This window comes from Nicotiana tabacum, chromosome 4, assembly GCF_000715075.1.
Source record: "Nicotiana tabacum cultivar K326 chromosome 4, ASM71507v2, whole genome shotgun sequence".
NCBI classification, from domain to species: domain Eukaryota; kingdom Viridiplantae; phylum Streptophyta; class Magnoliopsida; order Solanales; family Solanaceae; genus Nicotiana; species Nicotiana tabacum.
This window is the reverse complement of record NC_134083.1, coordinates 62,048,174-62,048,712: the sequence shown is the minus strand read 5'-3', so window position 1 is coordinate 62,048,712 and position 539 is coordinate 62,048,174.

Below are 539 nucleotides of genomic sequence, written 5' to 3'. Positions count from 1 at the left end.
TGCGTCCTGCCATGTCCTGCGTCCTGCCGTGGCTATGTCCTGTCATGTCTTGCGTCGTGCCATGGCCATGTCCTGCCACATCCGACGTCGGGCCATGGCCACGCCCTGCCATGTCCTGCGTCCTGCCATGTCCCGTCATGTCCTGCGTCCTGCCATGGCCATATCCTACCACGTCCGACACCGTGCCATGGCCACGCCCTGCCATGTCCTGCGTCCTGCCATGCCCTGCGTCGTGCCATGGCCATGTCCTTCCATGTTCGACGCCGAGCCATGGCCACGTCCGACGCCGAGCCATGGCCACACCCTGCCATGTCCTGCGTCCTGCCATGTCCTGCATCCTGCCGTGGCCACGTCCTGCCATGTCCTACGTCGTGCCATGGCCATGTCCTGCGACGTCCGACGCCGTGCCATGAGACGTCCGATGCCGTGCCATGGCCACGCCCTGCGTCGTGCCATGGCCATGTCCTTCCACGTCTGACGCCGAGCCATGGCCACGTCCGACGCCGAGCCATGGCCACGTCCGACGCCGAGCCATGGCC